General features: G+C 39.9%; 1 protein-coding gene across 2 annotated transcripts in view; it reads left to right on the forward strand.

The window, feature by feature from the left end:
- The first annotated feature begins 23,924 nt into the window (after window positions 1-23,924).
- LOC124270486 (UDP-N-acetylhexosamine pyrophosphorylase-like) overlaps window positions 23,925-24,426 on the forward strand; it is a 34,375-nt gene continuing 33,873 nt past the window's right edge. For both annotated transcript variants that reach the window (XM_046705487.1, XM_046705489.1), the window contains exon 1: window positions 23,925-24,045. The gene's annotated coding sequence lies outside the window, so the exon portion shown is untranslated. The remainder of the gene's footprint in view (window positions 24,046-24,426) is intronic.

The following is a 24,426-nucleotide window of genomic DNA, read 5'->3' on the forward strand; positions in this document are numbered from 1 at the left end:
GACTATGCGCATCTGATCTAGCTCTCCCGAGGTAACCGTGCACTGGTGGAAATTCTCCATAACTTGATTGAATTAAATACTATTGAGCCTACTGTATTTTTTTTTTTAAATTATTCACAGGTTCAGCCTATCTTATTATACGGCTCTGAAGTGTGGGGACCTAATACATTTGAGAAAATTGAAAATGTACAGATTATCGCATGTAAAAGATTTCTAAATGTTGGTCGACAAACGCCAAATGCTATAGCTTACGGCGAATGTGGCCGATAACCATAATATATCAATGCCTTATGTCGGGCTGTTAAATATTTGCTGAAGTTAATTGAAATGCCTAATAATAGAATACCTAAGAAGGCATATGACATGCTGGTTAATCTAGTTAATTGTTCATACTCAAACTATGCTTCATCAATACGTATGTTGTTTAACCATCGATTTGGTTTTGTATGCATTAGCCAATCAGTTGGCATTATCTTGGTATTTTTCCGACGCTTTTATCTCCAGAAATTTTTTAAGAAGGCAGATGGTCGAATGTTGATTATTGTCTAAGAATATGTCCACTTTGTGATTTAGACACGGAAAATGAATATCATTTTCTACTTGCGTGTGACATTATAATGACTTAAAGGTCACATGCAACCAAAAAATCAAACATAATTAAAACACAATTATCACTTCTTCATGACATATAATATGCATTGCTGATTATGAAAAAACAAATAAACAAAATTATAAGCGTATAATCGCAAATCAAAAGTGCAATATTTTGTACTTGGGTTTACCTCCCTCGAAACGAAGCAGCCGGGATACCGAACCCAGTCAGAGCGGGTGGGTGTGCACTCAAGTGTAACGGCTGGTTCATTAACAGATGCCGCCTTCACGGCTCATTGTGTGTGTATATATAGAGATGTTGGGTTTTGTAAATACATGCTCATTTTTTGTGTATAACATTTTGCAATCAACAGACATCATAACATGTCATGTGTTCAAGTATCACACCTGCCTGTCTGTGTAATTACATAATGTGACAGAGACCGAACTCGGGCCATAAATCAATGCGTTTTGTTTATGGTGTATAACCTGATTGGTGTTAAGTTCAAATTGCATGTGGTCAGTGATCGCAGTTGTGTATTGAATATTGTCATTAGCAGACAGGCAGGCAGACACACAGGTGTCAATAAAACAAGACATTGAGTTTTGTCTGTGACAGCGACATATCTATATCACAGTTAGAAATTCTGTCAACGCTAAATAATGACATTGCTTTTAAGTATCGAACTGAGAAAGTGACTCGGTAAGAAGAACGTGTGGTGAAATAGACAAATGAAATTATATGAACAGTTTATTTACTGTCATAACATATAAAAAGCTCGCGCCTGTGAGATATCAACAAAACATTATGAAAATAGCTCACACCAAAGCCTTCACCGAGTATTCACCAGACAGCCCGCTTCCAAGTTGCGCGAACCTACATTTGTATTTCACTGCGCACGTGCTATGAGCGCAGCCCAGCTGTTGAAACCCGTATTCCCCAGAAAAGTCTGGGGAAAATTAGTGAAACGTTTGAACTCCGATTTCGCGCGTTTTTTTTTTCATCGCGTTATTTTTCAACTATATAAGTTGAATTTGCATTTTTGACGATTTGTTTCGGTAAGTCCATACCGAAAGGTATCAGAATCTGCAAAGTTGTGTTTTACGTTGCATGTGACCTTTTAAGAAAATTATATTTTCCATTGTATTTTTGTAATAATCCGAACATCTTCAAGTTTAAGCTCCTCATGATGACAGACAATGATACACTAATGCTCAAAGTATGTAAATATATGTTTCATAGCCTTAAAAGAAGGCAAACATCATTGAATGTGTAACTATTCTAAATATTATGTATGAATTATGTATTGCAATGAACATGTATACGGGCCAACGGCCTAAAGACGTGAATAAACACACTTGACTTGACTTGACTTGAACAGAGTTGTTCAGTGCTGATACCATCAACAACTGATGTTTACAGCATGTTGGTAGTCATGCTATGTATAGCATCAGTATCGACGGGTCGGATTAAAATAATATTCGGCCCCATAACAGAGAGCGAGTTTGGTATGATAGAGTGAGTTGTGTGTTAGGCTGCTTGTCAACAACATTCCAGATGCACCAACATGTTACGTGTGTCAGGACAGTCGTATCCATGACGACGTAAGGGTTATCTGAATGTTGGTCACAAATGTACACATCATGTGTGCTGACCGGTTATGGAGAATATGGCATGCATACATTATACTTCATCTGACAGTACGTGTGAAGATCCGGGTTTGATCTGTTACCTCCCAAACACATTATCGGAGTCATGTTACTGATTCCTTGCCAATTGTTAAATAAGACACTCATGATCAGAAACCATTTACTGTCTCTGCTGAGCCGATTGAATTGACAAAAATTATTGAGAGCAATCGCTCTCTCATTCTTGGCGGAGTTAGGTCGGAGAAGTTCCCATCGAAAAATTTCAGGGGCCAAAATAGAAAGTTTAACGCAAGATTTTAGATGAATATCCTTGGCTAAGGTATTCTCCTCTCACCGATGGTGTCATATATCTCCCATGTGTCCTTTTCGCCACTGACGCAAATAAGGGTGCGTTTGTATCTGTATATGTAAATGACTGGGTAAATATTTGAACATTGATAAAGCGGCACACTAATCTTGAAACCAAAATTGCTGCGGAAAATACAGTAATTACAGAAAGGTTGCTTCTCACGTTCAAGATGATATTTGTACGCAACTGTCAAGCAGCCACAAAGCAACTGTTGCTAAAACCCTTCACTTATGAAAACACTCATTGAAACACTCCTTCTGTGTGGAAAACAAAATAGTGCAATAGGGGGCACACAGAGGACAAAAGTAACTTCGTTGCTCTCTTGCAATACAGGGCTCAACATGATGTCATCCTGGACGATAGTTCTTCTCGTAACAAATATTTGTCACCACAGATTCAAAACCATCTCCTTCAGTTGTGTGCATCACAAATCCAAAAACACATAGCAAATGAATGCAATGCTCAGAAATGATTTTCTCTTGTCGCTGATGAGGCCACTGATTCTTCGAACAAGGAACATATTTCACTTTCTGTCAGGTATGTGTCGGTTAATGAGCAAGGCCTCACAATATTAAAAGAATGAGTTTGTTTTTTTGGATTTTTTGAAGCAGAAAGTACAAAGGCAGCAAGTGTATCTGTGAAATTTCTTTCAGAATCAGGTGAATATGAGGTCAGGGATATGATGCACTTCCAACATGAGTGGCCATGCCAATGGTGTTCAGGCAACCATTAAACGCCAGTATCCCGAGGTGTTCTATGTACACTGCAAGTCTCACTGCTTGAACCTAGCGCTTGTGTACAGTTGTTCCATTAAGGCTGTGAAAACGATCATGTCCACAGTTCAGGATATCGCTTTTGCATTTTCATATTCAACAAAGCGTCTTCTATTTTTCGCCAATAAGCGTAAGTCCAGTCAAGAAGTCGGAGAATCAATGGGCCGAAAAAAGATCATCACTGAACTGGTGAAACACGATGGTCAAGCCGTGCAGATTTTCTATCCACTTTCAAACCAGCATTTGATGTTATTGTTGATATCTGGCAAGCACTGGAACTGAATGGGGATTCCAGAGCTAGATCATTACGATTGTCAGTTCTCTCCTTCGGACAGGCCATCTTGTCTGCTAACAACTCTCGACTTTGCCAAGGAGGATCTTTATCCTCACATTGATGTGGCCGTGAAAACCTTGGCGACAATGCCAGTGTCCTCTGCAACAGCTGAGTGTTCCTTCGGCGCAATGAGACGCATTAAGACTTACCTCAGGTCAGCAACGTAACTGGCAGATTGTCTGCACTTGCACTTGTTCAGGCACATCATGATTTCGTGGTAAACATTAACAAAGCCATTGAAATATTCGCATAAAGTCAAACTAGGAGATTGCTGTTCTGATATTTTGTTGAATCCTCTGAGTCGTCATGAGATTCACCTTATGCTTTGAAGTTGAAGTGTTTTATTTACAGAGTTTTCTAGTTTTCTTTAAGTTATTTTGGTACTTCACTATTTACAATATTTACTTGGTCAGGGTCTGCTTGAGTTTGATCCGCCAGTCCGTTTGGCTCAAAAGCGGACCGATGAATTGCAATCTAATCTATTTGTTACGAGCGGAGGAATGCAAAGAGAGGAACAGCCATTTGTGCGAGAAAGGATGAAGAGGGCACAGCACACGTAAATGAATCAAGAACGTTGTTGGTACTTTTGTACGTGCTTCTCGTACACCTGGCTCCTCCCTCGTAACAAATAGTGAAGTCTGTCAATATTTCAATGATAGTTTGTTAAACAACTTTTATTTTTCACCCTCCTGACAAAACATTTTGGAAAACGCCTGACGCGGAATATATGAAAGTATATCTCAGGAATAATGTACACATATTACTTCAACGAAGTGTACATATATTTGTTTCATATGTGTGTGAACGGAAATCCCTCGTTCCCTCTTGTTATTGTGGCGGAGTATCTTACATAAATGCTGGAATTCAGGATGTCTTTACATAATTCTTGTAGTTAATGAACATAATCCTTAAGTACCACATATTCCACATTAACTCAAATTGTCTTAATATACTGTGAACAAATTCAAAATATGTACGTAATTTCTATTTAGTTACCTAAAGTCCCAAGGTCCAAAAGCATCTGATCCAAAATCCTCGACAACTCCAGCTGCTTGAGAATGACTAAATTGAATGAAGCGCTCCTCAAATCACTAGAAACATGGCACTCGCATTCACTTGCCGTGCGCTCTTAACTGTTTCTGTGCTGGATTTTGATGGTTGTCTATTAGTCAGTCTCACTGTCCCTGAACCACATTATTTGCATACAGCCCAGCCCTCCCTGCAATGCTAAAGCCCTAAATTAAGCAAGTCAGAGAATAAGCGTTAGTCTAGTTTTCTATTGATACTAAGCCTCACACTAGTTGCTCACACCAAACAAACGTAAGCATGCTGATACATTAGAAAGCACATAAATCACCAGTGAACCATACTTAATGGAATGAATTTAATATGTCCGGGAGTTACAGTCCGTCAGTTTCAGCAAAGCTATGTGTCAGACTGTACTGATCACCGGTTAAGTGGGAATCCCGAGGTTTGTCATGAACCCTTCACAATTTGTAGAGTGCTAGGAAAGCTCTTTTTGCCAGTTTCCGAAAGTGTAGCATTCGACCAAGTGTAGTATATCAGTTCTGATCCCTCAACTATTTACATTGCGGAATAAAACAGACAAGAGCGGGTGAATATGCGATGATAGAGTTAACGGGCTGTATCTTGGATTGTAGTCAGGAAGGATTCTTCAATAGTTTAGAAACAATAAAAGTTATGTCCGTCACTTGCATCTTTCGTGTTTGCATATCATTATCACCATCATGTTTAACCCATATACGGTTCTGAGTAGACAGTCAACGCCGACTTCTCCCACAAGCGGTGCTGCACGGAATGTGCACTGTACCCTGGTATCTGGGACAGTAGAACTATCCTGACTCTGGTATCTTAGGGGTGTTCAGTAGAACTACCCTGTACCCAGGTATCTTAGGGGTGTTCAGTAGAACTATCCTGTACCCTGGTATCTTAGGGGTGTTCAGTAGAACTACCCTGTACCCTGGTATCTTAGGGGTGTTCAGTAGACCTATCCTGTACTCTGGTATCTAAGGGGTGTTCAGTAGAACTGCCCTGTACTCTGGTATCTTAGGGGTGTTCAGTAGAACTACCCTGTACTCTGGTATCTTAGGGGTGTTCAGTAGACCTACCCTGTACTCTGGTATCTTAGGGGTGTTCAGTAGACCTATCCTGTACTCTGGTATCTTAGGGGTGTTCAGTAGAACTACCTGTACCCTGGTATCTGAGGGGTGTTCAGTAGACCTATCCTGTATCCAGGCATCTTAGGGGTGTTCAGTAGACCTATCCTGTACTCTGGTATCTTAGGGGTGTTCAGTAGACCTATCCTGTACTCTGGTATCTGGGAGGGGTGTTCAGTAGACCTATCCTGTACCCTGGTATCTCTGGTAGACCTACCCCTGTATGGTATCTTAAGGGGTGTTCAGTAGACCCCACCCCTGTACCCTGGTATCTTAGGGGTGTTCAGTAGACCTACCCTGTACTCTGGTATCTGGGAGGTGTTCAGTAGACCTACCCTGTACCCTGGTATCTGGGCGGTGTTCAGCAGACCTACCCTGTACTCTGGTATCTGGGCGGTGTTCAGTAGACCTGTACCTGGTATCTTAGGGTGTTCTACCTGGTATCTGGGCTGTGTTCAGTAGAACTATCCTGTACCCTGGTATCTGGGCTGTGTTCAGTAGAACTATCCTGTACCCTGGTATCTGGGCTGTGTTCAGTATACCTACCATGTACCCTGGTATCTGGGCTGTGTTCAGTAGAACTATCCTGTACCCTGGTATCTGGGCTGTGTTCAGTAGAACTACCCTGTACCCTGGTATCTGGGCTGTGTTCAGTAGACCTATCCTGTACTCTGGTATCTGGCCGGTGTTCAGTAGACCTACCCTGTACCCTGGTATCTGGGCAGTGTTCAGTAGAACTACCCTGTACTCTGGTATCTGGGCGGTGTTCAGCAGACCTATCCTGTACCCTGGTATCTGGGCGGTGTTCAGTAGACCTACCCTGTACTCTGGTATCTGGGCGGTGTTCAGTAGACCTACCCTGTACCCTGGTATCTGGGCGGTGTTCAGCAGACCTACCCTGTACTCTGGTATCTGGGCGGTGTTCAGTAGACCTACCCTGTACCCTGGTATCTGGGCTGTGTTCAGTAGAACTACCCTGTACCCTGGTATCTGGGCTGTGTTCAGTAGAACTATCCTGTACCCTGGTATCTGGGCTGTGTTCAGTATACCTACCATGTACCCTGGTATCTGGGTTGTGTTCAGTAGAACTATCCTGTACCCTGGTATCTGGGCTGTGTTCAGTAGAACTACCCTGTACCCTGGTATCTGGGCTGTGTTCAGTAGACCTATCCTGTACCCTGGTATCTGGGCTGTGTTCAGTAGAACTATCCTGTACCCTGGTATCTGGGCTGTGTTCAGTAGAACTACCCTGTACCCTGGTATCTGGGCTGTGTTCAGTAGACCTATCCTGTACTCTGGTATCTGGCCGGTGTTCAGTAGACCTACCCTGTACCCTGGTATCTGGGCAGTGTTCAGTAGAACTACCCTGTACTCTGGTATCTGGGCGGTGTTCAGCAGACCTATCCTGTACCCTGGTATCTGGGCTGTGTTCAGTAGACCTACCCTGTACTCTGGTATCTGGGAGGTGTTCAGTAGAACTACCCTGTACCCTGGTATCTGGGCTGTGTTCAGTAGAACTACCCTGTACCCTGGTATCTGGGTTGTGTTCAGTAGACCTATCCTGTACTCTGGTATCTGGCCGGTGTTCAGTAGACCTACCCTGTACCCTGGTATCTGGGCAGTGTTCAGTAGAACTACCCTGTACTCTGGTATCTGGGCGGTGTTCAGCAGACCTATCCTGTACCCTGGTATCTGGGCGGTGTTCAGTAGACCTACCCTGTACTCTGGTATCTGGGAGGTGTTCAGTAGAACTACCCTGTACCCTGGTATCTGGGCGGTGTTCAGTAGACCTACCCTGTACCCTGGTATCTGGGCGGTGTTCAGTAGACCTACCCTGTACTCTGGCATCTGGGCGGTGTTCAGTAGAACTACCCTGTACCCTGGTATCTGGGCGGTGTTCAGTAGACCTACCATGTACCCGGTACCCTGGTATCTTGGAAGTGCTTTATCATTAAACTTTCCCAATTAAGTATACATTTGATGTAAAACAAGCGCAGTGAAGCTTGCATTCCAGTTTCAATAATCACTTTTACTCTACTCGTAAACAGTAATTATCTATTAATGGCAACAGGGAAATCTGTTGCCAGTGATGGACGTAAATTCGTCTTCTGCACACGTGCAAATACAACTCATTTGACACAGTCAGCCTAAAACAAGACATTAAGCATGATGAACCTTCGCTTAAATGCGCCACATCTATAATACCCTTGCCGTCAAGATAACTGCACAGACGCAGCATTTCGCTGTTATATACTGGGGGATCATGAAGTTTGTGGGTCAGTAAGAAACGCGCTTGCCAGTGATAGATCATGGTTGATTTTGATTCCAAGCACTTCGTTTCACATATTGGCCGATCCACAAAATGACTTGAGACAATGTATAGTGAAAGGGGGACAACTGTATGTCCATTGATACCAGCATAATGGGGACATGATATCAGGGTATATGGACATGATATCAGGGTATATGGACATGATATCAGAGTATATGGACATGATATCAGGGTATATGGATATGATATCAGGGTATACGGACATGATATCAGGGTATAGGGACCTGACACCTGAGTACAGGTACATGATACAGGGATACCCAAACACACACTAACTGTATCTGTAATTCGGGGCGGTGGGGTAGCCCAGTGGTTAAAGCGTTGGCTCGTCACGCCGAAGACCCGGGTTCGAATCCCCACATGGGTACAATTTGTGAAGCCCATTTCTGGTGTCCCCCGCCGTGATGTTGCTGGAATATTGCTAAAAGCGGCGTAAAACCAAACTCAGTCAGTCAGTCAGTATCTGTAATTCGGACAATTATAGAAGAATGTTTTTTTTGCGTGGAGTGTTATTGCAGGTGATGAATAACACGTGAATACTCATCTGGATGGGTGAAACATTATCCGTTCGTGTTGTATAGAATGTATTTGTGTCAATGGTCGTTATTTTGTTGGAGGTTTGCTTTTAACTCCAGGATCAATGAATGATACTGCATTTGATGGTGACAATATGAAACGATTGTAGTGACCATATACAACTTGCAATAAGCCTTCTTCAACCAGATCTGAATGAAACTGAAGCATGGCCGTCAACATTCAACGATAACATAACTGTTACGGTAATAATTGCGGTATATATTCCAGCGGTACACCGTAACACCCGCAGTAGGATAACTGGAAGCATGACTACCAACCTGTTACGGTCATAATTACAGTACATGTTCCAGCGGTACATCGTAACATCCACGTCTGGATAAAGGGCAACGCGACTGCCAACATGTCATGGTAATAATTCCGGAACATATTCCAGCGGTACACCGTAACATCCACGTCTGGATAAAGGGCAACGCGACTGCCAACATGTCATGGTAATAATTCCGGAACATATTCCAGCGGTACACCGTAACATCCACGTCTGGATAAAGGGTAACGCGACTGCCAACATGTCATGGTAATAATTCCGGAACATATTCCAGCGGTACACCGTAACATCCACGTCTGGATAAAGGGCAACGCGACTGCCAACATGTCATGGTAATAATTCCGGAACATATTCCAGCGGTACATCGTAACGTCCACGTCTGGATAAGGGCAACGCGACTGCCAACCTTTTACCGTAAGAAACACGGTACGGGTTTATGGTGTGACGCCACTTGGTGGCGAATAGGTCCAGGGTCCTTATCAGACCGGATTAGGAATAAATATCCTGGCCAAACGAGGTTGACTCTGTTGCTGGCATGTCAATTGCTGTTCGATGTCTACGTATAGATTTCGAGCCACTTTGGCTTCAATATCGATAACATATGCCTCCCATTGTGTCCGATAGTTGCTACTCAGGAACAATAAAATCCACAGTGAACATGACATGTGGTGCTATCATTCCGATAACAGGTGTTGGTCCTTCAAGCATAACTGGGACAAAAGCTATTTTTTTTATCATATTCTCCACTGAACGTTAAATACAGAGTCCTGTCCCGTCCCGTGTTGCAATCACCACACTGGCTGGATGACCCAACACAGAAACAACACAGGTCTGTTCTGCACAATGATTTCACAAGCATAAAATGCCTGAAAATATTTACTTTCAAAACCTTTTCTGGTTTTTTTTTTCAGATTATGGATTCCACCGACCTAAATGTTAAGTGGGTAATGAGTTGGACCAGGGTACCCGTCTCAATACCCGAACCCGTTATGATCGTGTGACTAATATACTATCCCAAAAAAGAAACGAATAGGCGTTATGTATTTTTTTAAAATCTATTAATTACCTATTGTGTTCAAACAATCGTCAAAATATGTAACAAAAGTGTTGATAACATGATTTTACACAATTGTACAAGTAAAAAAATCAACTTTACCTGAAAATGTTGCTTTTGGCGAGATTTCTTACAAGGATTAAAGAGGCATCGCCACAACGCAACAGAAATCACCTTCAAGTTGAAATTGTGCAGTAAAGAGCATGCCCTGTCTGGCTTTAAAAATACAGATTACTTTCGGAAATTGGCATTCGTTTTGAAGGAGTTTCAAGGTCAAATCACTACGCCACTACGACACGGAACATCGCCATTGAAAGAATGCACGCTGGATAGTGCCAGTCTTCTCTTGCCAGGCGTCTGAATGTTAGTCTGAGCACGATATCAGGGCTTGCAGCTCGTTACAACCAATGAGGTATAACAAATGTCCGTCCCCGTACAGGCAGACATCTAAAGCAAGGCCAGAAATGCTTGGAAAATGCATTTAGGATTCAATATCAATATGATGAATGTGTAAAGCCCTTAATTTGACAGTCATATAGTCAGGTTTACAAAGTTGTAAATAAATCATTTACCTCAGAGGTCGTGTCAAAATCAAGACCATGTAGGAAACACAAACTGGACAGCTTTGATAAGGGTGTCATACGACGTGCAGTTTATAAAACGTATGACCGCAAAATCCCACCGACGTGTGCTAAAATGAAAGATGAGATCAAAGATACAGTAAATGTCTCGAAAACAACACTTATTGTAGCTCTGGTAGAAATGGGGTTCAGGTACACCAAAAGGGGAGATGACAGAGCTGTGTTTAGAGAAAAGTACTCAATCCTGTCCATGCGATCAGCTTATCTCAGAACAGTTGAAGAATACCGCAATTTGGGGTTTCAAATTATATACCTTGATGACATCTGGTGTAATAAACATCTCTAAACCGATCGGATGTGGCTTCCTTCAGATTGTTCTAAGGCACCAGTGTTACCATCAGACGCCTGATCATCTTGCGTGCTTGTATTGGGGGTTGTGACTTTGTTTTTGAGGCTAAGAAATCTGATGGTGATTACCATGGCGAAATGAATGGGCAGGTATTTTTGGATTTGTTCGAACATCAGCTTTTCCTGCAGCTGGACGAACCAACCGTTATCATTTTGGATAACGCCAGTTACCATAACCTGCGTGTCCCTGGTACCATCACACCCACCATGAGCAATCTCAAGGCTCAGTTGCAGGATTTTCTCACTTCCTGTAACGTGCCTTAGATGCAATCAGAAACAAAGCCCCAGCTCATGGGGAAAATCCGGCAGCACAAAAAGCCAATCCAGTACATCACTGACGAACAAGCTGCAAGGCCACATAGTTCTACGTACGAGAGTACGGCACTGTGAGCTTAATCCCATCGAGCTGATCTGGGGTAACTGTAAGAATTTTATTGCTCGCAATAATACCACATTCACGCTTTCAGACGTGAAAGGGCTTGTGTATGCTTCTGTTGCGAGAATTACCCCAGAAGTGTGGCAAATGGGTGAAGACCGTGTTCTCAAAATCGAGGACGAATACCGTCTGCGGGACAGCGTTAACGTCAGCCGAGTTGCACCTGTTGTAATTCCGCTAGGCCTTGACCAGGGTTTACTCTCATAAGAACTACATCCCATTTGAACTACATCCCAAATTAACTACAGGGGTTAATTAGGGATTAATTATCTGAGTAGAGGCACCCCCATGGTATGTAATAAGCACAGCCAATCAGCTCTCCCAGAAGAACTACATGCTTAAAATCCTATTGACCAGTAATTATTTTGTTGTAAAGGTAATCTAATAACCAGAAAGTAAAGGACAAGAGAGAGAAGGGCATGCTGTAGTTAGTGAACGTTCTTGTTTTGGACCGTTGTGATACTGACACTTGATATTTTCACGGTCCCTAAACATGTACTGCCCGTGCGTTACATAACGCTGTCACCCTGTCTGCCTGCCTGCCAGGTGGGTCACAGTATAGTTTGTTTCTTTGAAGTGTTTCTACCATAGAAGTTTTCGATATTTTACGAGTAATCATTATAATAAGGGAAGGGTACATCGTGATTACTCATATGCCGTATTAGGTCCAGGTAGTATGAATGACTATAAATGAGTTTTGAATCTGAAATATCAACCATTATCAACTAATTGCCAAAAAGTATTTTCCAAGCATTTCTGGCCTTACTTTGTTTAGCCACCACTGCAGCCCAAGATCGGTACATCCGGGTACTACATTTACGTGATCGCACTGCCACGGGTGAGAGCACAGCAGCCAGGGTGCCTGGACTTCGGAGGATATCCGGTCAAACTGTACGGAATAGGTTGAGAGAGATTGGACTGAGAGCCAGGAGACCCGACGTCGGGACCGTGCTACGTCGTCATCATCGCACTCAACGTCTCCGTTATCTAAATGTATCCACTTGGTTGTGTAGACATTACCTTCTTCTAACCTGATGTAAAAGTTCATGTTCTAAAGTCTATATGTGGACGAGTTATACATGTTTGAAAATACAACATTTTCGCAACAGATTTCTTGTCCATACGTTTCTTTTTGGGGATAGTATAGATTAAACAATGTAATACGTTATTCTTTTCGTGATTAAAAGGTTCTCTTGTCTTTGAAGATTTAGACATAATTTACAGTCACCTGTTTTAAATGAAATGCATGGTTAAGATATTGAAAAACTCGAAGAATATATTGCCATTTCTTACAACTAATATGTCAGGAATTAACATAACGGGTATCAGGGTAGGGTAGGGTAATATGGGGTAGGGTATTCGTCCCAGCCCTACTTACATATAGAACATGTCTATTACAACTCCTAGGAAAGCTGGTTGGTTACATAAGGTCCAAGGTGAAAGCCCACGGCAGTTGAAGCGTTAACGCTCGCACGGACGACGGATGGCCTGAGTTTGATTCCCAGCATGGCTACAACACGTATACTACTAAACAATAACCAACCGTTTATACAACTAAACAATAACCAACCACTTATACAACTAAACAATAACCAACCACTTATACTACTAGACACTAACCAACCACTTATACTACTAAACAATAACCAAACACTTATACTACTAAACAATAACCAAACACTTATACTACTAAACAATAACCAACCACTTATACTACTAAACAATAACCAACCACTTATACTACTAAACAATAACCAACCACTTATACTACTAAACAATAACCAAACACTTATACAACTAAACAATAACCAAACACTTATACTACTAGACACTTACCAAACGCTTATACTACTAAACAATAACCAACCACTTATACTACTAAACAATAACCAAACACTTATACAACTAAACAATAACCAACCACTTATACAACTAAACAATAACCAACCACATATACTACTAGACACTAACCAACCACTTATACTACTAAACAATAACCAACCACTTATACTACTAAACAATAACCAACCACTTATACTACTAAACAATAACCAACCACTTATACAACTAAACAATAACCAACCACTTATACAACTAAACAATAACCAATCACTTATACTACTAAACAATAACCAACCACTTATACTACTAAACAATAACCAACCACTTATACTACTAAACAATAACCAACCACTTATACTACTAAACAATAACCAACCACTTATACTACTAAACAATAACCAAACACTTATACAACTAAACAATAACCAAACACTTATACTACTAAACAATAACCAACCACGTATACAACTAAACAATAACCAACCACTTATACTACTAATCAATAACCAAACACTTATACTACTAAACAATAACCAACCACTTATACTACTAAACAATAACCAAACACACCGACGACGGATGGCCTGAGTTTGATTCCCAGCATGGCTACAACACGTATACTACTAAACAATAACCAAACACGTATACAACAAAACAATAACCAACAGGTCATTGGCTCCCTCCCTCTGCAAGCAGTTTGCGTTCTGCTGTTTATTTTGTTGACAATTACATAGACAGTTTCTTTAATACAAATGCATAAAATCGGTGATTTACAATGTGATTAGGTTGTCGGACAAAACATCGACTTGCACAGTCTGAGATCGATTGGGTCATTGGATGAAGAGATATTTACAATAAACCGGGTCCACATGCATTTCATGCCAAACTATACTTCAGATGTAGTTAATATGGCGTGGAGATATTCCCTTTTCACATATTGAGCTCGACGTGGAGTGATGTGCCACAATAGCCCAGCACGGGCAGGACTGTCAATGATAAATATGTTTCACTAACACTGCATTATTATACTGGCAGCATGCACAACTTACAAACAAAACCTTGTTACAGGTTTATTCTATTATTAAGACATCACTTACTACAGAATTGTACATCTTTGATCTTAATAAAATTTAATATCGTAAAGCACTGCTTATCTTCAGAAGCTGTTACAACAGGCTAGGAATACAATGTATTAGAAAAGTTTTTTTGTGATTATGAAAGCTCTGATTCTAAATGCGCTTTATGTAATGTAACGGAAGATGAAATACATATTTTATAATAATGTCCAATGTATCAAACTCTTCGTGATGATAGAAATATCAATGGGTTAATATCTTTAATGAATTCCAATGATCATAACTTCATGTTAGCAAAATATCTTTACAATGTGTTTCGTATTCGAGGAGAACTCCTTTGATACGCATGTGTATATATTCATATATATTTAATGAACTGTATTATGGGTCAGCTTGGCCTTGAAACAATAAACGAATTGATTGGTTGTTATACGAGGGATGTGCCCGTGAAGATCTAGATGGAATTGATCTTCAGCAACCCATGTTTATTATCAGATCAGGATGGTGGGGTAGCCAAGTGGTTAAAAGGTCAGCTCGTCACGCCGACAACCCGGGTTCGATTCCCCACATGGGTACAATGTGCGAAGCCAATTTCTGGTGTCCCCCGCCGTGATGTTGTGATATTGCTAAAAGCGGCGTAAAACCAAACTCACTCACTCACTATCGTAAGATCAGCCGCCGATTGGATGGTCAGGTTCTCTTACTTATTGCATCGACAATATTAATATTTGAATTGTCTAGTCCAGACACGTTTATGTACAGATATTGCTGGAACATTGCCGAGTGTAGAGGTAAATAACAAACAAACTGACCGACTGACTGAGTTTAGTTTTACGCCGCTTTTAGAAATATTCCAGCAATATCACGGCGGGGGGCATGGGCTAAACACATTGTACCCATGTAGGGAATCGAACCCGGGTCTTCGGTGTGACGAGCGAACGCTTTAACCACTAGGCTACCCCACCGCCCCCTCAACAAACGAACAATGACAATATATATATAAAGATAGATATAGTAATGTTTACTTTATATAGTAGACATTCCGTGATGAGGATTCAACTTTGTAGTCACTATGATGAAACAGAACGTCTACACACGTGACAATGAGTTGTGTAGGTCAGCAAGACAGGTTTACATGCAGTACTTGCGGTCTGTAATGGTGTGCCGTGTGATACTATACGTGCTGTTCAGGAAATGACACACTGTATTCACTGTAGTGTAGCACATGACACACATACTTCACCACATTCTACATGACATGTCACATGGCTCATTCCATTATTCACTGTATTCAACCACGGGACATATCAGCAGTCACTACAGTAAAGCATATGGATTGCTCTGTTAGACACAATTTACATTTTACCTCTTCATACATCGTATTATTCCCTAAAGTTTGATCCCCGATACACTGTATTGTACACTATTGTTTACTTCTTGATACATCGTATTATCACTTAAAGTAATTGATGCCTAATACACTGTATTATACACTATTGTTTACTACTTGATACATCGTATTATCACCTATAGTAATTGATGCCTAATACACTGTATTGTACACTATTGTTTACTACTTGATACATCGTATTATCACCTAAAGTAATTGGTTCCTAATACACTGTATTATACGCTATTGTTTACTACTTGATACATCGTATTATCACCTAAAGTAATTGATGCCCGATACAGTGTATTGTACACTATTGTTTACTACTTGATACATCGTATTATCACCTAAAGTGTGATGCCCGATACAGTGTATTGTACACTATTGTTTACTTCTTGATACATCGTATTATCACCTAAAGTAATTGATGCCTAATACACTGTATTATACGCTATTGTTTACTTCTTGATACATCGTATTATCACCTAAAGTAATTGATGCCCGATACAGTGTATTGTACACTATTGTTTACTACTTGATACATCGTATTATCACCTAAAGTGTGATGCCCGATACAGTGTATTGTACACTATTGTTTACTTCTTGATACATCGTATTATCACCTAAAGTGTGATGCCCGATACAGTGTATTATACGCTATTGTTTACTTCTTGATACATCGTATTATCACCTAAAGTGTGATGCCCGATACAGTGTATTGTACACTATTGTTTACTACTTGATACATCGTATTATCACCTAAAGTAATTGATGCCTAATACACTGTATTATACGCTATTGTTTACTACTTGATACGTCGTATTATCACCTAAGCTTTGATGCACGATACACTGTATTATAAGCTATTGTTTACTTCTTGATACACACTAACGGGATCGTCGTGTGGTCAGGCTCGCTGACTTGGTTGACACATGTCATCGGTTCCAATTGCATAGATCGATGCTCGATGCTGTTGATCACTGGATTGTCTGGTCCAGACCCGATTATTTACAGACCGCCGCTATATAGCTGGGATATTGCTGAGTGCGGCGTAAAACTAAACTCACTCACTCTTTATACACCGTATTATCCCCTAAAGCCTGACGCACGATACACTGTACTACACGTAAATGTTTACTACATAATTACCTGTATAATACACAATAGTAAACTACATTACACAGTAATTTATACACTATTGTATACCACATGGTGTAACATATCGGACACTGTACTACACGTAAATGTTTACTACATAATCACCTGTATAATACACAATAGTAAACTACATTACACAGTAATTTATACACTATTGTATACCACATGGGGTAACATATCGGACACTGTACTACACGTAAATGTTTACTACATAATCACCTGTATAATACTTACTTATCGCATCGACAATATTAATATTTGAATTGTCTAGTCCAGACACGTTTATGTACAGATATTGCTGGAACATTGCCGAGTGTAGAGGTAAACAACAAACAAACTGACCGACTGACTGAGTTTAGTTTTACGCCGCTTTTAGCACTATCCAGCAATATAACGGCGGGGGACATGGGCTTAACACATTGTACCCATGTAGGGAATCGAACCCGGGTCTTCGGTGTGACGAGCGAACGCTTTAACCACTAGGCTACCCCACCGCCCCCTCAACAAACGAACAATGACAATATATATATATATATATAGATATAGTAATGTTTACTTTATATAGTAGACATTCCGTGATGAGGATTCAACTTTGTAGTCACTATGATGAAACAGAACGTCTACACTCGTGACAATGAGTTGTGTAGGTCAGCAAGACAGGTTTACATGCAGTACTTGCGGTCTGTAATGGTGTGCCGTGTGATACTATACGTGCTGTTCAGGAAATGACACACTGTATTCACTGTAGTGTAGCACATGACACACATACTTCACCACATTCTACATGACATGTCACATGGCTCATTCCATTATACACTGTATTCAACCACGGGACATATCAGCAGTCACTACAGTAAAGCATATGGATTGCTATGTTAGACACAATTTACATTTTACCTCTTCATACATCGTATTATTCCCTAAAGTTTGATCCCCGATACACTGTATTGTACACTATTGTTTACTTCTTGATACATCGTATTATCACTTAAAGTAATTGATGCCTAATACACTGTATTATACACTATTGTTTACTACTTGATACATCGTATTATCACCTATAGTATTGATGCCTAATACACTGTATTGTACACTATTGTTTACTACTTGATACATCGTATTATCACCTAAAGTAATTGGTTCCTAATACACTGTATTATACGCTATTGTTTACTACTTGATACATCGTATTATCACCTAAAGTAATTGATGCCCGATACAGTGTATTGTACACTATTGTTTACTACTTGATACATCGTATTATCACCTAAAGTGTGATGCCCGATACAGTGTATTGTACACTATTGTTTACTTCTTGATACATCGTATTATCACCTAAAGTAATTGATGCCTAATACACTGTATTATACGCTATTGTTTACTTCTTGATACATCGTATTATCACCTAAAGTAATTGATGCCCGATACAGTGTATTGTACACTCATTGTTTACTACTTGATACATCGTATTATCACCTAAAGTGTGATGCCCGATACAGTGTATTGTACACTATTGTTTACTTCTTGATACATCGTATTATCACCTAAAGTGTGATGCCCGATACAGTGTATTATACGCTATTGTTTACTTCTTGATACATCGTATTATCACCCTAAAGTGTGATGCCCGATACAGTGTATTGTACACTATTGTTTACTACTTGATACATCGTATTATCACCTAAAGTAATTGATGCCTAATACACTGTATTATACGCTATTGTTTACTACTTGATACGTCGTATTATCACCCAAGCTTTGATGCACGATACACTGTATTATACGCTATTGTTTACTTCTTGATACACACTAACGGGATCGTCGTGTGGTCAGGCTCGCTGACTTGGTTGACACATGTCATCGGTTCCAATTGCATAGATCGATGCTCGATGCTGTTGATCACTGGATTGTCTGGTCCAGACCCGATTATTTACAGACCGCCGCTATATAGCTGGGATATTGCTGAGTGCGGCGTAAAACTAAACTCACTCACTCTTTATACACCGTATTATCCCCTAAAGCCTGACGCACGATACGCTGTACTACACGTAAATGTTTACTACATAATTACCTGTATAATACACACAATAGTAAACTACATTACACAGTAATTTATACACTATTGTATACCACATGGTGTAACATATCGGACACTGTACTACACGTAAATGTTTACTACATAATCACCTGTATAATACACAATAGTAAACTACATTACACAGTAATTTATACACTATTGTATACCACATGGGGTAACATATCGGACACTGTACTACACGTAAATGTTTACTACATAATCACCTGTATAATACACAATAGTAAACTACATTACACAGTATTTTATACACTATTGTATACCACATGGTGTAACATATCGGACACTGTACTACACGTAAATGTTTACTACATAATCACCTGTATAATACACAATAGTAAACTACATTACACAGTAATTAATACACTATTGTATACCACATGGTGTAAACATATCGGACACTGTACTACACGTAAATGTTTACTACATAATCACCTGTATAATACACAATAGTAAACTACATCACACAGTAATTTATACACTATACCACATGGTGTAACATATCGGACACTGTACTACACGTAAATGTTTACTACATAATCACTTGTATAATACACAATAGTAAACTACATTACACAGTAATTTATACACTATTGTATACCACATGGTGTAACATATCGGACACTGTACTACACGTAAATGTTTACTACATAATCACCTGTATAATACACAATAGTAAACTACATTACACAGTAATTTATACACTATACCACATGGTGTAACATATCGGACACTGTACTACACGTAAATGTTTACTACATAATCACTTGTATAATACACAATAGTAAACTACATTACACAGTAATTTATACACTATTGTATACCACATGGTGTAACATATCGGACACTGTACTACACGTAAATGTTTACTACATAATCACCTGTATAATACACAATAGTAAACCACATTACACAGTAATTTATACACTATACCACATGGTGTAACATATCGGACACTGTACTACACGTAAATGTTTACTACATAATCACCTGTATAATACACAATAGTAAACTACATTACACAGTAATTTATACACTGTACCACATGGTGTAACATATCGGACACTGTACGTACACGTAAATGTTTACTACATAATCACCTGTATAATACACAATAGTAAACTACATTACACAGTATTTTATACACTATACCACATGGTGTAACATATCGGACACTGTACTACACGTAAATGTTTACTACATAATCACCTGTATAATACACAAAAGTAAACCACATTACACAGTAATTTATACACTATACCACATGGTGTAAACATATCGGACACTGTACTACACGTAAATGTTTACTACATAATCACCTGTATAATACACAATAGTAAACTACATTACACAGTAATTAATACACTATTGTATACCACATGGTGTAACATATCGGACACTGTACTACACGTAAATGTTTACTACATAATCACCTGTATAATACACAATAGTAAACTACATTACACAGTAATTTATACACTATACCACATGGTGTAACATATCGGACACTGTACTACACGTAAATGTTTACTACATAATCACCTGTATAATACACAATAGTAAACTACAGTACACAGTATTTTATACACTATACCACATGGTGTAACATATCGGACACTGTACTACACGTAAATGTTTACTACATAATCACCTGTATAATACACAATAGTAAACTACATTACACAGTAATTTATACACTATTGTATACCACATGGTGTAAACATATCGGACACTGTACTACACGTAAATGTTTACTACATAATCACCTGTATAATACACAATAGTAAACTTGATTACACAGTAATTAATACACTATTGTATACCACATGGGGTAACATATCGGACACTGTACTACACGTAAATGTTCACTACATAATCACTTGTATAATACACAATAGTAAACTTCATTACACAGTAATTAATACACTATTGTATACCACATGGTGTAACATATCGGACACTGTACTAAAATATAGAACGTCAGCCCTAAAGATTACGCAGTCTTGACTATCTTCATAACCAAATTCTGTTTGGTGTAAAGGAAAATATAGTTGTGAAAATTATAGGAACGTATCACTGAAAATCATAGATGACACCAGGTGTTCACGGGTAAGCATGCCCTGCCATATCGGTAGTAGCCGCTACTCACATAATCTGTCTAAAAGGGAAGTAGTTTCTGCCTGGCGCTGCACTTGACGTACTACATTTACTAAACTCCAATATTACTTTACAAGTATTGTATGCTCGAGTTCCCAGTTCCACCAACACTGAATGTTTAATCACGTCTCATTATATGCCCGTATAAGAAAAGCGCACTAACAGGTATGTACGGCTCTGCTTCCTGGTAGGACGTATGTCACTTCCTGGTCTGCATTTCGCCCTGCACCAATGTATTTGTCTACCTGCCTGTGTCACTCCATCTCTAGGGGTGATTGATTGGGTAATGTTACACTGGTGGGTATATTTCACTCGGTGTATTGCATACAGGATATGACGTGACTTATTCTGCTGTGTAACACTGACTCTAATGCGTGACATATTCTGCTGTGTAACACCGACTCTAAACCGTGACTTATTCTGCTGTGTAACACCGACTCTAACACATGACTTATTCTGCTGTGTAACACTGACTCTAATACGTGACTTATTCTGCTGTGTAACACTGACTCTAATACGTGACTTATTCTGCTGTGCAACACTGACTCTAATACGTGACTTATTCTGCTGTGTAACACTGACTCTAATACGTGACTTATTCTGCTGTGTAACACTGACTCTAATGCGTGACATATTCTGCTGTGTAACACCGACTCTAAACCGTGACTTATTCTGCTGTGTAACACTGACTCTAAACCGTGTCTTATTCTGCTGTGCAACACCGACTCTAAACCGTGACTTATTCTGCTGTGCAACACCGACTCTAACACATGACTTATTCTGCTGTGTAACACCGACTCTAACACATGACTTATTCTGCTGTAGTAACACCGACTCTAAACTGTGACTTATTCTGCTGTGTAACACCGACTCTAACACATGACTTATTCTGCTGTGTAACACTGACTCTAACACATGACTTATTCTGCTGTGTAACACTGACTCTAATACGTGACTTATTCTGCTGTGTAACACCGACTCTAACACATGACTTATGTTGCCTTGTAACACCGACTCTAACACATGACTTATGCTGCCGCGGCAGTGCTGGGTTTCTATAAGTGAAAGTGCCTACTATTTGATCATCAGGAGACCTTGGACTGTATAAACATACGCCTGAAACTCCTGGAACAGGTTTTAAAAAAGGTGTACATGTATGACTTTTTGCCTTCCTCCAACATCAAGTTGACGCGCCGAGCATGCAACTGGATAGCATTTAGCATTTATGATGGTTAGTATACCAACATATATTTACGTAGACAAACAATGAACAAGCAGTACAATTATTTCTGAAGAGTTATTGTGTCTGTTAACAACTTGATTGTGTAGTTGATGCGACATGGGGCGTATCCGAACGCTTTAAATATTTATTATTTTTAATATAGGATATATATATATATAGCGCACATATCCACGCAACTAGTACATGCTCAAGGCGCTGGGGTTTTGTTATTTCTTGACACACGTATAAATATATAACCTTTGTTTCATTTCACAGATTGAACCGACCGTCTATTGAACCCATAACATAATTATTCTGCTACGTCTCATCAGAGCATGTACTTTATAAATAAGGGGCGGTGGGGTAGCCTAGTGGTTAAAGCGTTCGCTCGTCACGCCGAAGACCCGGGTTCGATTCCCCACATGGGTACAATGTGTGAAGCCCATTTCTGGTGGTCCCCAACCCCGCCGTGATGTTGCTGGAATATTGCTAAAAACAGCGTAAAACCACACTCGCTAACTCACTCACTTTGTAAATAATAGCAACAACAACACACCAGCCATCCCTCTTTAGGATTTGTTCTTTTTATACGCCACACTATATTCAACCAGCTTCTTGATAGCAGTGAAACGTTCCCAAGAACCGGAATATAGTGCACAGGGTGTAGGGGGCGAACGAACCAGGAAGCTTCGCTCTGCTTAATCTGTATCGGATATCACAGGTAGCTTTCGCAACACTGCAGGAGTTCTTACTTCAGAATGCCCGAGAAAGCTCATGTCTGTGTGAGACAAGTATTACATTATCAGACAACCTTTAGATTTGTTGTCAGTGCGAAATGCCTAAAACATATATCAGTTGAATTTCATTTTGTTGCAATAATCACTAAGAACTATTCATTCTGTTTTCTTTTGTGATAGAATAAAAATACGAAACTCCCGATTGTCATTTTCTTTTGCATAATTATCATGTTGTACTTTTCAGTCAAACTATTAATTAGTTTCTCAAAAATTAGGATGTTCAAAAGAATTCCACGGACATGCAAAGGAAGTTCATTAGATTTCATTCCATAGTAAGTTCATTGGATTCCATGAAACAAAACACATACGTACTAAAACAAGCTGATGCCTTAATTTATTACGCCCGTTTCGTGAACATGACACACCCTCTGGCTGGCTGTTTCACCTGAGGATCGGTTGTCTGTTTTCACAAACCTAAGTTATGCCCCTTTGTTCCCCTCGCACTGTAGCTTATTCGGGCCGAATGTCCTGATGTTATATTCATGCGCTGATTACGACATATGTAATGTAAGCACGTCCTGTGTGTTAGAATAATCGACCGTATATATAGAAACAATGTGAGTCAAATACATTGTGCTCTACAGTTTGAATAGTCCTCATTCATGTTCGCGGGAACTATTTTATATCGCGGCTTGATTTCAAGACGGTGACACGTGTCACTTCCGGCAATCGGGTACTCGTGTTTATCAGAACGCCTTCGTAACACAAATTGTAAAATTGTCAACAAGGGAAGACCGCGAACGTGGTGGCTGGAAACTGAGGTAGGTGGAAACGTTCTCTCGCATCTGTCAGTGAAAGACAGCCAAATGACACTGTAGGAACCTCGTTATCAGCACGTGATGCATCTGGGGCTGCTCCGACACAAACATCGTCTGCAACCGGCGACGTGTTGACAGTTGTCTGTTGTCATGTATCTGTCAAAACCGAATCAATTTAAGATCTCTCTGTAGAATCTGTGGCAGTTCATTTTTCAAGACGAATGATGTCATTGATTGTGATAAGTAGATAAAGTATGGGATTTTGTGAAGTTAGTTACTAAATAATAATGTCAACAGTGATCAAAGGAATTTTTCAGACATGTTAAGAGGCCTTCGACCACAAGTCGGGATAAGTCAGCTGTCAGTCAAACTTCCCAATTTTGA

This window comes from Haliotis rubra, unplaced genomic scaffold (genome assembly GCF_003918875.1).
Source record: "Haliotis rubra isolate DU_JTF1 unplaced genomic scaffold, ASM391887v1 Scf152, whole genome shotgun sequence".
Classification (NCBI taxonomy): Eukaryota; Metazoa; Mollusca; class Gastropoda; order Lepetellida; family Haliotidae; genus Haliotis; species Haliotis rubra.